The sequence below is a fragment of the Hemicordylus capensis genome, chromosome 1, assembly GCF_027244095.1.
Source record: "Hemicordylus capensis ecotype Gifberg chromosome 1, rHemCap1.1.pri, whole genome shotgun sequence".
NCBI lineage: Eukaryota > Metazoa > Chordata > Lepidosauria > Squamata > Cordylidae > Hemicordylus > Hemicordylus capensis.
The window spans coordinates 372,426,226-372,442,282 of record NC_069657.1 but is presented as its reverse complement, the minus strand read 5'-3'; the positions used below and the strand labels follow the sequence as shown (position 1 = coordinate 372,442,282).

At 44.5% G+C, this 16,057-nt stretch overlaps 1 long non-coding RNA gene across 1 annotated transcript; it reads left to right on the top strand.

Annotated features, from left to right (window-relative positions):
- Window positions 1-776: 776 nt before the first annotated feature.
- LOC128344832 (uncharacterized) lies at window positions 777-7,880 on the top strand. Its single transcript, XR_008316074.1, has 3 exons — window positions 777-821; window positions 6,627-6,695; window positions 7,650-7,880. It is a non-coding gene; the product is annotated as an uncharacterized LOC128344832 (long non-coding RNA).
- Window positions 7,881-16,057: the final 8,177 nt, after the last annotated feature.

Here is a 16,057-nt window from a genome sequence, read left to right as displayed (position 1 = left end):
TAACCAATCACCTTTTTACATATCCAAGGGTGCTCACCGATATTCTAACCCTCAAATTACCACCCTGCCCGCACTGTTACTGCCATTGTGGCCGACATAACTCTAACTACACACCCAGAACACAGAACGGAGTAGGCGAAAAAAACCCCAACAGTGGCCAATGCGTTGGGAGCAAAAAATTCCTACACGGCCCCTTCAGGCGACCAGTTGCTAGACCCGTTCTGTACCGGGGAGGGAGGGAGGGAGGAGAGAGCTCCTTCTCCCGCGACTGCCTGGCCCCAACTGAAAAGAGAATGGGGCGGGGATCGGCCGATCCTGGCCGAAACCCTGCCCCTTGACCAAAAGGGCCAATCGGAACCCTTCTTGGGCTTCGTGCAGAGCAGGCTGGGACAAACTCCCTCCCCTCTGCACAAGGCCAAGGGGGGGGGGGAGTTAAGTAATTAAAACCCCTAAATCAAGTTAAAATTTAAAATTAAAAAAATTTAAAAACCCTGACCCGGGTTAGCAATGGGTATGTTTAGGAGAATTAGATAGATTGAGATATAGATTGATAAATCATTCATCTTCACTTGTAAAGCTGGCAACACTAATCTGTGTGGCCAGCATTGTGCTAATGTTCTTTTCTCTTTCTTTTTGTTTACATCAGTGTCCATCGGCAAATGGTGTGTATGTGAGAGGTTATGACAACTTCAGTATTTCAGAAATAATCAAATATCATGTGATTAGTAAGTAGCACATCTGTTTTAGCATAACATTCATTTTACTGTTTTTGTTTTTAGTGACAGAAGAAAATAAAGTGATTGAAGCATGGGTGCAGCTAGGTAATTTTGGACCCTGAACCTAATGACCTTAAGGGCACCCTCTTTTCAAGATAAGCATCCTCTCCGCACACCCACTCTCTCTCTCTCTCTCTCTCTCTCTGATCACCTGCTGCTAGTTACTGAAAATGATCAAAATATAAATAATAGAAGTATAAATTAGCGGAATGTACTACTTTTTACATCAGAATACACTTGGAATATTACATCAGAATATGCTCTGTGATATTTTAATTATTTTTTTGTCATTTTCCAAATAAATTCTGATGATCATACTTCCCAGTTAGCAGAGGCTAGCCTGATTTTTGTTGACCATAAGAACCACCGGGCTCACAGCCGAGCCTGGTGGTTCTTGAGCAGGTAACCTGCTCGAGAACCCCTGCTGAAAAGCAGGTTTGCGGAGCGAGCGCTCCAGAAAACCTGCTTTTTAGGATCGTGAGGAGCCGCAGCACGCCTTCACGCCATGCCTACTTATGAGTAGAGCCCCGGCCGGGAGGCGAAAAGCTGCCTCCCCTCTCCGGGGGTCTCCCCAGTATGCCCTGAGTGCTTGCGCAGGGCATACTGGGGCTTGCGGGGGCCATTTGACCCCCGCTCCCCCCACCCCCGCTGGCTCTGTCATGGAGCCGGCCATCGTGTGGGTGGCCGATCTGGCCGCCAGTGGCTCCCTGCCCGCTTGTGAGCGGGGAAAGTGGGCTTAGCCGGCTCTTCCTGCTCACTGCCCCAAACCGGGTCTCACTGATCTACTCTCATTTCCTACAGAGATTCAACTCTCAGAACACCTCAGACATTGAAAACAACAAAACCCAGTGGCCCATGGGCTTGTTGTTTTGGAGGTGGTTGGCACCCTATGTGCACTACACCACAACCCGCTCTGGGCCACCATGGTGCCCCTCAAGTGGAGTTATGGGGCTGCTGAAATTCCCTATTATTCCTTAAGGGGGAAAAGCTTAAAGATGCACAAACTTCCGAAACAAATTAAAAACCACCCCTTTCACCAATTTCTTTGCAATCTGGGTGGTAGCAGGCACCCACTGGGGCACTACCACATGACCCACTCTTCTGCCCCCTAAACCCCTTTTCTGCCCCGAATCTGCCACAAAGCCATTCCAACCTCAAAAATATTTTTAAAAACACCCGTTTGCCCAATTTCTATGAAATCTGAGTTGTAGCTCCCTTGCCCCCATTGGGCACTACCACCCACCACAACCCATTCTGGGCCACCCTGGTGCCCCCCCTGTGGAATTATGAGGCTTCTGAAATCCCCATTATTCACTATGGGAAAAAGTTTAAAGATGCACCAACTTCAAAAATCTTTTTAAAATCACCCCTTTGCCCAATTTCTTTGAAATTTGGGTGGTAGCTTCTACCCATTGGGCACTACCACCTACCCACTATTTTGCCCTTGGAACCCCTTTTTTTCCTGAAATTGATTCAGATTTGGAAAATTCAGGCACAAATTGAAACTGTGGGGTATGGGGGGCAGATTTGGACCCAAAACAAATGGGGTGTGTGTGATTCAATTAGGGTACAAATCAAATCAAAAAAATTGATTCATGCACATCCCTACTGCTACTAGTATCCAGGAAAGGGGAAGCTGTAGAGATTAATACTCTCTCAGCCAAGGAAAGGAGAGCTGGTTTTGTGGTAGCAAGCATGACTTATCCCCTTAGCTAAGCAGGGTCTGCCCTAGTTGCATATGAATGGGAGACTAGAAGTGTGAACACTGTAATATATTCCCCTCAGGGGATCGAGCCATTCTGGGTTCCAAGTTCCCTCCCCGTCATCTTCAAGATAGGGCTGAGAGATTCCTGCCTGCAACCTTGGAGAAGCCACTGCCAGTCTCTGAAGACAATACTGAGCTAGATAGACCAATGGTCTGACTCAGTATATGGCATAAGTTCCTATGTACTTATGACCTGCCTATGTACTTATGACCTATGTACTTATGACCTGCTAGACTAAGGTAAAACCCAGAGCTAGTTAGGTAATGTTTTTGTATTTTCTTTTGAATGCCTGTGTGCCTTTATTTACTACCAGTTTCCTCTATTTCCCCCAATTCCTTATTCTGTGTGCAACCCTTGTTATATAATAAAGTTCATATACTTAGAAGTGGCTTCAGTCTGATTTAACAGGTTCTGGGGGGTTACTTGCAAGACTCTTTCCCATGTATCTCGTAAGGTCATTGCTACTGTTGAGTTGGTTCCCTGAATAATATATTGAAATTATTCGCACGAGTGAGCAAAACCAAGCTGGGCTCCTTTAGCCTGGTTTTGCTCACTCATGAAAACCACTGGGCTTGCTCACTCATGAAAACCACATGCCCGCCTAAATACCCTCCCCCTTAAATGAGGTTAATGGAGCAAGCACTCCATTAACCTCATTTCTGCAATCGTTTCTGCCCACTCATTTCTGCCCACCATTTCCCCTGTGGGTAGAAGCTGATAGTAGCTATTTCAGGAGCTGCACATCTGGTGCCTCATAAAGGGATGTGCCAGAACCATCAGAAATGCTTAAAACTGCAGCGGGGAGGGGGGAGAGGGGAGAGGGGAGGGGGAATCCTAGGAATGCAGTATGGTGCATTACCAGGGCTTCAGGGGGCGGGGCACTGTGCAGTGGTGCTTCCCCTCGCCTGACCCCCAGATCTGCCAACCGAGCCGTGGCCAGGCGTGGGAGGGCTGGAGCCAAGATGCCACTCATCTGGGTGGGTGATCGTGGGTCAAGCCTGCGCTCTCCCCACTGAACCCCTTTCGCCTCTGCACATTGATTGTGTGTAGAGCCTTACAGTTGTCTAGAGCTGGGTTGTGTGGACTCTGGCTGTACAGTGGCTGTACTTCCCAAGCCAGACAGTTCTAGATTGTTGAAGCCGTGTCTAAGCCTTGTCAGTGGCTTTAGATCAGTCTTCAACTGGTGGCAGCCTACCTTAAAGGAGCAGCATGCTCCTAGTCTGGGATCCGAGCAAACTCTCCACTGAGGGTAGATCCCTGGAAAGCATAAAGTAACCCCTGTTTTGTCACAGAAATCCTGATTTGTTGTAACTATTTAAAACAAGATTTGTTTTGAAGTGAAAGCAAAATCTCACTTTATCTCACATATGAGAGAGGAAGGGAGGGGAGTTGGGGAGTGAGCAAGCAGGGGAGTTTCCTTAGGCTAGTTCACTGTAGAGCTAAATTATGGTTCAGGGTAATCACTGAACTGAGCCAGAGTCTTTATCTCCTCACCAGTTTCTCCTCCCTCCAAAGAATGTGAGCGGGGGGGGGGGGGGAGTCAGAAGGTCTGTATCTCTTTCCTGTTTATTCTTGTCCTAGAACCGGAATGTAAAACTGCTCTTTGGAGACTTAGATTAATGCCGGAATTCAGAATGAGAGAGGCAAATGAAGCTGAGGCAGCTTTACCTTAGCTGATGGCACGAACACCCTGCTAATTTACCTGTACCCTGTGCTTCACCTGCTTAAATGCTCTGGGGTTTCAAAAACACACTGCTAACCTTTTGGAGGATAGTGGCATTAGGGAGGGGTATATAAAAAAAAGAAAATGTCAAATGTAACATGATGTGCTGATGTAACCAGGCCTCAGTGCCAGCCAGATGGAACCATCAAGCCTGGGGAAATGTAAGAAACATATTTCATAACAGTTTTCTTTGTTCCATTTTATTCATTTTGAGGTGTGTGTTTTTTTAAATGAACACATATACACAATATAACTAGCTTCTTCCTTATCTCTTTAAAAAACAACAACCCCAAACTTGAAATGCCCACCATTTTCCCTGTGGGTAGAAGTTGATAGTAGCTATTTCAGGACCTGCACATCTGGTGCCTCATAAAGGGACGTGCCAGAACCATCAGAAATGCTTAAAACAGTGTTTAGACCAAATACCCACAATTAATTCAGGTGCTGAGAGAGAGAACCCAATTAAAATTAACGGAGGGGCCAAACTCTAGCAGATGTTCAATTATCTCTGCTGCCTGTATGGAGGCAATCAGAGGGCATGTATCAGGTTGAAGATACAGGCAAGCTTTCAAACAGATTTTCTAAAAAATGATTAAACCATAGATGCTTTGGTCATGCTAAGCAGCTCCTTCTCTGACATTGGATCTTCTATTTGAACAGTGCAGGTGAGATATTTACATGTGTGTGAAATGTGTGTTCCATTCCCCAGTCACTGCACTGTCCTACCCTGCCAAAGAAAAACGTTCTGGGTTTATTGTCTGGTATATGATGAGCCATCAGGGATGGAGTAGAAATATAAACCTATGCTTGTGCTTTAAAAAACTAAACAAAAACAGGATTCTCTAGGGACCTTGAATGCAAAAGCATTCGTCTTGGCCTCCCATACGTACATCAAGCCTGATGCATCGTGGCTGACATCCAAGGCAATGAAGCACATGCAGGAGGATGTTGTGCTAGTGCAAAGCTGTTGCATTAGCTAGTTGTGCTAAGTTTGGAGCTTGTGTTCCACACTCGTCTGCTTGCTGTTGTGCAACTGTGGCAGGCCACACTAGTTTTAATATGAACTTTTGCACAAGAGTTCTAGAGCACTGTTCAGCAAATCGCCAGGTTTTAGTACAACTGAAACTCTTCAGTTTCAGCTCTTGTGCTAGTGCAACTTTGCTCATTCCACATGTCATTCATTGCTCTGAATGCTGGCCTGTGTTCCAGACTAGGCTCTCCTTTGTATATTGAAACATCCATGCCAATTGTGCGTTTTCCTCATGAATTTCACTCAAACTACCCTGACAGACTTACGAAATAACCCTGGAGATGTAGCTAGCATTAACAATCAGCTTTCAACCAGCCATTTTTCTAATCTGCATGTTAAGTAGTTATTGTTAACTGGAGAACTTCAGACAAATGCTTCTGATTGGTTTGGTCCCATATGAGGATATGATATCACAACACACCAAAGAACTACTTTCCAGAATGGTGGGTTCAGTTTGCTGCTCAGTTCCCATTGTGATGTACACAAACTGGATGAGTGTCTGGGACTCACCAAAAGAGAAAAGAACTTTGCTTTTAGTATTAGATTGGTAAAATGTGTTTGGGAAGTTCTTAAGTATTTCTCCCTGGCTTTGGCATTTAGCTTCTTAAACTATGTCACTGTACTGTGTATGCCTGTGTGATACATGTTGCTTTCCACATCTTACATTTGTTTAATACTTCTTTGACTTGGGTGATCAAAAGCTCTTAGCTAACTCCACAGAAGCATCCAGTTGCTTAAAACATGTTACCTTTGATATAATTTAGTGAACAAGTAAATGGAATAGGTGAAGAAACACTGGTGTTAAATTAGGAATGGGTGCATATTGATTTCGGATTGTTGTTGGATGACAGTTATCCCAAGTTTGAAACCTCGCTAATAAGCATGAAATCCTGTTTGCCTACTTTTGTTCCTGAGTTTCAAGGATCTTTGTCTCCTGTATTTGAAAATGACAAGCATGGGATTCACCCAGAGCAATCTCTGAAACTGTGGCAGTGGAGGTCAATGTTTTGTCTGCTGCTGTCCTCCATCATCACAGAACTTCTACCTATACCTCTTGGCAGAATTGGCTTGTGCAGTCTGCTTATTGCAGTGGAAAGCAATGCCTCAGCTGCTGTATCCTGTACTGCTAAAAACACTGTGAAATATCTACAGTCCATGCCTAGTATTGCCAAAATGAAAGCACAGGGGGAAAACAGACACAAGTAAACTACTTCGCTCCTCCAACTGTCTCTAGGTCATTCCAAAGCAGCTTTCTATCAGCTACTCATTAACGTAATCTGTGTTCTATCCTGAATGATAGTAAAAAATGCCTTTCCCCCTTTTATTCACAGCTGCAATAGGAACAAATATAAATTAATATTGTTTCAAAAAGTGAACTGGAAGTATGCCAAACATAGTAGGTAAGCACATTTCCTTTATCTGTGATAGAAAATGAGATTTGCAAAATCAACTTAGCAAGGTGGATTCACACATGCTTTTCATGTGGTGAGCACAACTATTACATGACAACTTTAATTTGAAACTTCCATTATATGGTGGCTACCACAGATAGCAATTTTATTCTGGTCTTTTTTTTTAAAGCATGTCTAATCACTTCAAATATGGCACTGTTCAGAAACACAAACTGCTGAAGTGTAAAAAGGCCAGGCAGAGAGTTCTGTGCTGATTTTTGAAAACTAGAAACCCCAACCTCGGCAAGCTTACTAGATATGAAGTTTCACTGAACTCATTGAGATATCTCTCTGAACAAACAGTTTGGGCCCTGGATAACTGAAGGACTGCCTGCTCCCAAGGATTTCTGCCCACCCAACCAGGTTGTCAGGGTGGAGCCTTTGCCACGTTTGCCAATGTTGAAAGAGGCTAAATTGTCATGCACAAGGGACAGAGCCTTCTCTGTTGTTGCTCCCAGGTTCTGGAATTCTCTCCCAGTGAATGTCCGCTCTTTGACATATGTGGCTGCTTTTAAAAACACCAACTAAATACCTTTTTATTAGTGTAGGCTATTAACCCTTAGGGGCTGCCAGGCCTTTCAGCTCTCCTGCTACTTTTGAATTTTTTATGGTTGAGTTTGCATGTGTGTTGTTTTTTGGTGTTTTGTGTTGTTGTTTTTAACTGTTTAACTGATTTTAAGGTTTTAAAAATTATATTAATGGAATTTTATTGTATTTTAACTTTTGTAAACTGCCTTGGGATGCTTTATGAAAGGCGGTGTACAAAATTAAACAATGAAATAAATACATTTTTTAAAAAAATTCCTAGATCATGCTGTCCCTCTAGCTAACAGATCCAGAGCTGAATTGCATGACCTGTTTTATGGTGCTTTTTGTTTTTGCCCTGTACCTTTTAAAACCCAGTTTCTAGGGGAACGGAAAGATTTGGAGTTTGTCCCCAGACGCAAGCCCAAGAAGACACAGACACCAAGTGTTGGAATAATGGGCCACAACTTTTATTAAACAATTAATTAATTGAGTAGCGGACAGTAGGAGGGAAACACTCCACCCCCCCACCACCACCCCGACAGTGCAGGCATAACAAAGACCGGGTTCAGACTTCACAGTCCTAGCCCGCATCCTAATTGGGAGATACACCCTGACTCAGAAAAGAAGCAGGTAAGCAACCCACTACTATTCCTTCATAGTCAACCCAGCAGGGGTCTGGACACTTCCAGTCCTTCACTTCTCCCGGACTGCTAAGCCCTAGGATTTGTGAAGTCCTGAAGCCAGTCGCATGGCCAACCAGCATCCCTGGGTTGGATGCTGGTTGGCCATGCCAACCACAAGAGAGTGTTTGACTCCCATCCACAAAGGGAAGGGAGTCCCTTCCACAAAGGTAAATCTTGCCTCACAAACCTTTTGGAGTTCTTTGAGAGTGTCAACAAGTGTGTGGATCAAGGTGATCCAGTTGACATAGCATACCTGGACTTCCAAAAACAAAGTTCCTCATCAAAGACTCCTGAGGAAACTTAGCAGTCATGCAATAAGGGGACAAGTACATGTGTGGATTGCTAACAGGTTGAAAGACAGGAAACAGAGGGTAAATATAAATGGAGAGTTTTTACAATGGAGGGAAGTAAGAAGTGGGGTCCCCCAGGGATCTGTACTGGGACTGATGCTTTTTAATTTATTCATAAATGATCTGGAAGTAGGGGTAAGCAGTGAGGTGGCCAAATTTGCAGATGATACCAAATACTTTTGGGTAGTGAAATCCTAAATGGATTGTGAGGAGCTGCCGCTTCAACCCCCGCCCTTTCAATTAAGCCCGCCAATGGGCAGTCCTCAATGGCTCGTGCAGAGACGGGGCTGGGACAAATCACCCTCCCTGCTGCACAAGGCCTTGGGAGGGGCTTCTTTCTTTCTTTTGGGAGGCAAACAGTAAATTTTCTTATGAACCTTACTCTCCTTCACATTTCTGAGACTACCTATTGTGTTTATGGCAGATGTGAGATCTGAAGCAGGGGCCATAGTTCAGACTCTTGGCCACAATGCTACAGTACTTTCATCTTCTCTGAGTTGTTGCAGGTAACAGTCTCACTGTACATAATGGGAAGATACATAGGAATTCAATTATACTTGGGTTCTTTGTTGATTTGCTCTTGTTTCAAAGCTCTGATTACTGTTTATAGTTTTCTTTTTAAGTGAATATAAACATCTGAAGAAAGTTTATACTTCCCCTCAGGGGCGTAACTACCATTAGGCAAGGGGAGGCGGCGGCCTGGGGGCACCCACACCTCAAGGGCCCCCCAGAGGCAAGTCACATGAGGCAAGTCACATGACTATATATTGTGAAGTGTGTGTGTGCATCAGCGAGGGGCCCATTTTAAAATTTTGTCTCTGGGCCCACTCCAGCCTTGTTATGCCCCTGCTTCCCCTGAAATAGCCAAATCAGTGATGTCGTATTAATGATATCTGTTTTCTTAGAATGGAAAATCCAGCCCAGGTTCTGGAAGAGTATGCATGCACCATCTGTGCATATCCTGGAGGGTTTCCACAAATTTTTCTTTCATGCACCCTACCTCTCAAAACTGCATTTTGAACAATCCTGGGGTTTAATAAGTAGTTTGGGAGAAATGTGCAAATGCTACAGAGAGGGAAATGACAGCATGTAATCCACAAAGAATTGTGATCATCCAATCGCTTCATCAGTCACTTGGTATGAAGTAGTCCAGTATGTAGAATGGAGCTAATAACATTTCTGAGATTAAAAGGGTGTGGGTGTGGGTGTGGGTGTGTGTGTGTGCTCCTGCAATGTTTAATTGATTTTTCAATTACATAACTTTTACTTAAAAGACAAATTCTGATTAGGCAAATTTAAAAAAACTGATTCCTGATTAATCAGGCACAATATTTTCTTTTAAATGTATCTAATTTTAAATGCAAGTACTTACAAATTCATTGCTAGAAAGTGTCTTTTTAGAAAAAAGTATTTCTCCTTCTCTCACACACTGGAGGGAATTCTGAAATGGTACCTGCATTGACACATGTGCAGGTAAAAAATAACATTAAAAAATATATATCTGAACTATTCTTTCAAGAACATAAGAAAAGCCCTGCTGGATCAGTCCAAGCAGGAGTATAGGAAGGTTCAAGGAAGCCCTGGGGCAAGACTTGAGGGTAGACCCCTCCACCACCTGCCTTTGCAGCCCTCACCACCACTGCCACTTGCCTTCGCTGGAAAGTTGTCATACTGAAACAGTCCATCAATCCATCTAGCTCAATATTGTCTGCACTGACCAGCATTGACTCCCCAGAGTCAGGAAAGGAGTCTTTCCCAGCACTACCTGGAGATGCCAGAGATTGAACCTGGGACCTTCTGCACTGATCTACAGAGTCTTTTTCAGCATTTGCAGCATTTTGCTAAATTAACATCTGGGCCAAAAGCGCAGCAAAGGAATGACTTTTTAAGCACTATTTAATTTCCGTTTTTAGCTGTTAACAAAAATCAGAAAACAATCAAAAAGGTGTATGGCTAACCAAATTTGGTTATGTAGATGAGTTCTGCTCTTGTATGTAGTCCCCTATCCTGGGATTCAAGTCCAAATGTATGGATCATATGGGTATATAGTGCAGTTGGAGAACTAGCTGGCTATCTTTGCTACAACGGGTCAGTGTAATTAATTAGATCATTGATGTAAACTCTGCAATTTCCTCATACAAAGCATTTTGCTAAAGCTTTTGCTATCCTTGAGGGGCTAATAAGGAGTTTAGTAGACTCAATAAGAACTCAAGCTGTTAGAATAAAATGGACAATCAGTAATTCAGCATTGAGGCTTAAACTGAGCCAGGGCTCAGAACTGACCTGGCTTTCAATGCCAAAATAACCCAAACAAGCAAAGTGATCAAAAGTGATGTGCCTGAGCATGCACAGACTACATTTTCTTCACTGCATAGGAACCAGGATCAATCTTCATAATAAAAGAAAAACAAAAGGTTGTACTTATGGGAATTTTAAACCCAGGTGCCACATTATTGTTATTTAAAGTACGTAAACACGTTATTATTATTTTTTTAAGAATTGTTCTTTTCTTATATATAATTTGGAAATAACAAAGAGGATAGCACACTGAATTATCATTGGTCATGTTGTCATAGATGTATTCCTGTCGTTAAATATGCCTAAACTTTTGTCTTCCAAGAAATCATCCAAATGAAACAGAGAGGGTTTTCCCCCACTCCTTATCTTACATAAGAACAGCCCTGCTGGATCAGGCCCAAGGCCCATCTAGTCCAGCATCCTGTTCCACACAGTGGCCCACCAAATGCCTCTGAGAAACCCACAGGCAAGAGGTGAGGGCATGCCCTCTCTCCTGCTGTTACTCCCCTGAAACTGGGATTCAGAGGCATCCTGCCTCTGAGGCTGGAGGTGACCTATAGCCCTCAGACTAGTAGCCATTAGACTCTCCTCCATGAAGAAAGATGGGCCTCTCCTCCATCTTAGTTTTAATATGCCATGAATATGTCTCCCTACTATACTAGCTTGAAAATCGTAACCAGTAGTCTGCAGAATAAAGGAACAGAACAAGGAAAAAAAACCACCTTACTACATATGATGGTCCTCCTTGTAGGGATGCGCACAAAACTGGCTTGCCTTTTTTGGTTCGAATTCAAACCAGCTTCAAACCAGGGTGGGTAGGTTTGGTTTTGCTTGAACCCCACCCCCTCACTTCAGGTCAAACCGGTTCCAAAAGGTTCTACATAGGGTATAATGGGGACTCGAACTGGCCCATTACTCCCTATATAGAGGAACTAGGGGCACAAAACTGGGGTGCCTGGTAAGCACCCAGGGGTACCAACCACCCACTGAAGCCCAAAGCAATTGGACACTCCTTCAATGGTTAATGAATTTTTGATTATTTTTTCCCAATTTTTGCATTTCTCCCATAGGGAATAATGGGGATTTGAGGCACCCCAAAGTGGATCTGGGGGCACGCTGGGTTGTACCACAACTCCTCCCAGGCAGCCCCAAGCCAGTGGGGTTCATGGTTTCCCCACAAGGATTTTCCCCAGTTATTCTCCTTTTAACAAGTCTATCTCTATCAGAATAGCTTCTCTGGTGTGTGTGTGTGTGTGTGTGTGTGTGTGTGTGTGTGATCTTCATAGGGATTCATTGAGAGAACTCATACACAGCAAATCCAAACACAAATTGGAATTCATTTTCAATGACAAACCATGAAACAAGTCTCATTTGCTACCAGAGAATCTACACTCAGAACACCTCAGAAACAACAAAACCCAGTACCCTATGGGCTTGTGGGTATGGTGGTGGTTGGCACCCTATGTGAACTACATCACCACTCGCTCTGGGCCACTCTGATTCCCCTCAAGTGGAGTTATGGGGCTGCTGAAATCCCCATTATTCCCTATGGAGGGAAAGCTTAAAGATGCACAAGCTTCACAAATTCTTTAAAAATCACCCCTTTGCCCAATTCCTTTGGAATTCTAGTGGTAGCAGGCACCCATCGGAGCACTACCACCTGACCCACTCTTCTGCCCCAAATTTGCCCCAAAGATGTGCACACTTCAGGAATTCTTTAAAAATCTACCCTTTGTCCAATCACTCTGAAACCTGGATGGTAGCAGGCACCCATTGTGGCACTACCACCCAAGCTACTGTGGCACTCCTAGGAGGCACCCACAAACAGAAATGGGTACTGTCTGTCCCCATTGTCCCATAGGGTGCATGCAACACAAATCAACAACAACAGCAGAGCTTTTCAAAGAACAAGGTTTCCAAAGGTCATGCACATCTACTGTGTCACACACTTACCACATCCATTGTGTCCCATTATCCCCCCCAGAAATGCAATTGATCTACACACAACAGTGTGAAACAACAACAATGAAATGCATTGCCCCATGTACCCCCTCCCAATGCAGGGTAAGAGCAGCAGCAGCAAGCAAGCAAGTAAATAAGCAAGTGTGATATCACAAGTGCAGCAGACTAGGGCCAACAACAGCATCAATTGCCCTCCCTCCCGCAACCATTTTTCATCCACAAGCAACAGACACAGCTAAATCTGTGGCACCTGGCCATAACAGCAGGTTAAGTAAGGAAGGGTGCAAAACAACATTCTCCTAGTGGAAAAGCGAGGTTTGGCCCCCTTCCCACCTACACAAGTAAAAGAGTGATGATGACAACAATGGCACACAATTTTTTTGGCATATTGTTTGGACATTTTTGCAATAGATCAGAGCCTGTGGCACCAGCTCAGCCTATTGTAGGTGGGGGGTAAATGGGCGCAGGGAGGAGGCTAGAGTCTGTGCCTTCCTGTCCACTCAGAGCCTGTAGGCTGCTGGGCAGAGAATAGTAATATTGATATATTATGGGCAAGGAGGACTGGAGGACAGGCTTCTGTTTTTTTAAAATGCAAAAAAAAAAAAAAAGCTTTGGAATGGGAAAAAAGACAGAATTGTTTTTTAAAACCACGAGGCTATTTAACCACCTACTAATACTAGCTGACAGGGATCCCTCCCACACAGAACCCCTGTTTAAACTTCTTCTAAACTAAACAACACACAACTTTTTAAATTCAATTGAAACCCAAAACCTACCTCCAAATATGAAAAAAACTCCAAGAATACACAATTCTAGAGATGTATGTTTGTGTATGTGTTAAAATGGGCACTCACTCAGTCTAGAGCTTCACCCACGTTGTGTCCAGTTGTCCACTTCTGTGGTCTGGTCTCTGAGTCTACTCTTTCTTTTTCAATCTCCTTCTCCTTCTTTAGTCTTCAGATGGGGGGGGGCTGGGGCAAAAGCCTGGAAAATTGGGGTGGGGAGGGTGGCTGGCCAGTGGCCGCTGGGGATGATGGCTGGCACAGTCAGAGCAGGCACAGGCAGGCAGTGATTCTCTCAGCAGCAGGAAGGGGGTGAAAAAAGAATTCTCTTCTTCCCAGGAACAAAAAACAAGCAATGCAGCAGCTATAATCCATTCCCAGGCTGGCATGCAGCAGCAGGGGCAGGCAGGCTGGGCTCAGGCTGGCAAGGCAGAAGGCAATAGGCAAGGCAAGGCAAAGCAAAGCAAAGCAAAGCTCTCGCTCTCTCTTTCTTCTCCCATGAGGCAGAGAAGCAGAATGGTGGCTGCTGCCTCTTTAAATCTAATTGAAAATCCCTCCTTGAACCCCCCCACCCCACCCTTTCCCCTTCTTCGACCCTTCCCTGGCCAATGTGGGGTCAGTCAGGAGTGGCAAGAGCCAATCTGGAACCAGGAGGGAATCGTCAGCAGATCAGCCCATGCTTTTGTTCACTGATCTGAAGCTTGGCAGGGCGGGAAATTCAAATAGACGTCAAATGCAAAATGGAGACTACACAGAGATTGCCACAAAATGGAGGCCTAAAACAACAAAACCTTCGGTTCTGAAATTTGGGCGATTTGTTTTGGAGCCCAATCTTTCACTACTTGCATACGGGTGATTTGTTTTATGCACAAATTGCCCAAAACAGGCAGATTCAGGTACAGATCGTTCTGTACCCAAAATGCTTCACACATCCCTAGAGGCAGGTGGGTTCTCACTGTGGTCCCAACATGATCACATGTAGGGGTCCATCGGAACCAGCGATGTGTCATCTATTGATGTTCTGTTTCTTTACTGTCCTCAAATGTTCTACAAAGGTGTTGATGGGTGTCTTTGTTGGCTGCCGCTGCTTATCATCCCTGAGTCCCCATCCCATGTATCTGTTGCCCTGGACTACCACTATGTGGTTTCAACTGTCTAGCAACTGTCTAGCTACAAAATGATGGCATGTCATTTGGGGATATACGCTTTCTGACATTTCTAGAAACCAAGGTGTCATGGACTACATGGGTACCACATTTCTTTTACATGATCCCCACGGCACGTCAAGATCACCTGAGGAGGTTCATCTCCAGTTGTCACCGGTTCGTCTGGTGGTGACGCAGAGGTGGGCCTTCTCTGTAGCTGCTCCTGAGCTGTGGAATGCACTCCCAGTAGAAATTCGTAATTTGAGATCATTGCTGTCCTTCAGGAGAGCCCTTAAAACCTACCTATTTGGCCTGGCTTTCCTGGGTTTTAAATGATTAACTGTTTTAAATTGTTGCCCTGATTTTCAGGGCTTTTAGCTGTTTTATTGGTTTTATTCTGTTTTAATAGTTTGATTTTAATTGTTAATTTGTTTTAATTGTTTTTATCATGCCGTGAACCGCCCTGAGCCACTTTGGAAGGGCGGTATATAAATCTAATAAATAAATAAGTAAATTTCCGATTTATAGCTATTGGGAAAATACTCAGGCTAATTTGATTTCATTGTGAATGAATGAGTGAGAGAGTGAGTAAGACAGTCCCAACAATCATCTTCATATAGATGAGTTTATTATTTAGTTGTTTTAACAGGTTTATTCTACATGTTCAACTCAAAGAAGCTATTGTGACAATCAGTGGAAAGCAGGCGAAGGATGCTTAGCCTGCTCCCCACCGATCGTCAGACCCACCGGGCTCACAGTCGAGCCCGGTTCTGTCAAAGGGGGTCACCCGCTTCTGTAGCCCACCCCTTAAACCGGGTTTGCAGAGTGAGTGTTCCACAAACCTGTTTTTAAAAATAGTGAGTAGCTGCGGCACGGCTCCTCACTGTGGCTACTCATGAGTAGACCCCAGCCGAGAGGTTTAAAAGTGCCTCCTGGCTCGGGGGTCTCTCCAGTATGCCCTGCACGCTCGCACAGGGCATACTAGAGCTTCCACGGGCCGTGTGGCCACCGATCCTCCCAGCCCCAGCCGGCTCCATCACAGAGCCGGCAGTCGTGTGGGCGGCCTCTGTGGCCGCCCACAGCAGACTAGCTGGTCGTCTGTGAGGAGAGCAGGCTTAGCACGCTCTCCATGCAAACCCTATGGAGGCGGGTCTCTTTGATCATGAGACCTGCCTCAAAGACTACACAGCAGGTTACAAGATTGAAAAATATATTGAAAAAGAAATGAACAAAAAATAATAATTACAGTGCAGCAGATCAAAGACAATTTTTAAAAAAATTACACAATGAACTGTACTGGAAGAAACCCAAATCCCTTTTGACCAACTTGTTAAAACAGATAGAAAGCACACCAGATGCACCTCTCCAGGAAGGGAGTTCTAAAGAGAATGATCCATAATCTGAATGAGGGAGAAATAACTTTGCTGCAGGCACCTGAGAGAGCTTGGACTCCCCCCTGAGTATGCTGCCTCATATTTATTTGGCCAATGGGAGGAGGTGCTGGAGAAGGCAGCTGAAAGCTGAGAATCTTCCTCTCATCTATACTCTGTCTTTTGGTGGCTC